This window comes from Etheostoma spectabile, chromosome 3 (genome assembly GCF_008692095.1).
Source record: "Etheostoma spectabile isolate EspeVRDwgs_2016 chromosome 3, UIUC_Espe_1.0, whole genome shotgun sequence".
Lineage (NCBI taxonomy): Eukaryota > Metazoa > Chordata > Actinopteri > Perciformes > Percidae > Etheostoma > Etheostoma spectabile.
Genome location: NC_045735.1, coordinates 29,991,515 through 29,992,319, shown reverse-complemented (window position 1 = coordinate 29,992,319; position 805 = coordinate 29,991,515).

Sequence of the window (805 nt, the reverse complement as noted above, 5' to 3'; positions counted from 1 at the left end):
GATAATCAAACATCACTGGATGAGGTTGTCCTCTCTCTGATGTACAGTACAGTGACGTACAGTGGAAGCTTTAAAACACATGCTGTATGCCCACATGCTGACAGTTGACGGATGAGTTCTATTTTGTATAGGCTTCACCTCTAAGAGCTGATGTTATTGGGTAGCATTCCTTCGTGCATGTGCAATCGTGAAGACTTTCTTTCTTTTTGCATCCAGCACGGGCCTCAACTATGTTATAATATGAGCAGACCCGTTGTTCATTTTCTTATTTTTTGTCAAGCTAGAAGTTTGAAGACCTCTACTTCCAGTGGTGTTCACCCCTGTACCAGCTGCCAGACTGGCTACATCCTGCTGTCGGATCTCCACCCCGGCTACGAGTCCTGCCTCCGTGCCACTCACGCCAGCCTGGCACCCAGTCCCAATGCCTCCTGTCAGCTCTGCGCCCGCCTGCCATCTAAAGAGCTTACGGCAGGCGGATGCTTTTCTGGCTAGTCACGTTGTTGAGGAGGGGGTCGGCACCTGGACAGACCAACAGGACCCCATCAACACCCTTGGATCTGCCGGAAGAGGACGTCTTTGACGGGCACGAGTCCGCTTGCTCGACTCCCTCGGATAATGCCTCTTTTACCAGTTGTATTTCCTCCCCATTGGGAGGACGGTAGCTTGTAACAACAAAGGTTTACAGAGTCCCTCTACAGCAATTGTCTCCGTCCCAGGAGAGGAGCACCACACCAACGGCTCTCTCTTCTCCGCAGTGGGCGGGCTCCTTGCCCAACACTAGGTTATTGTTCTTGACCTGGGTGAA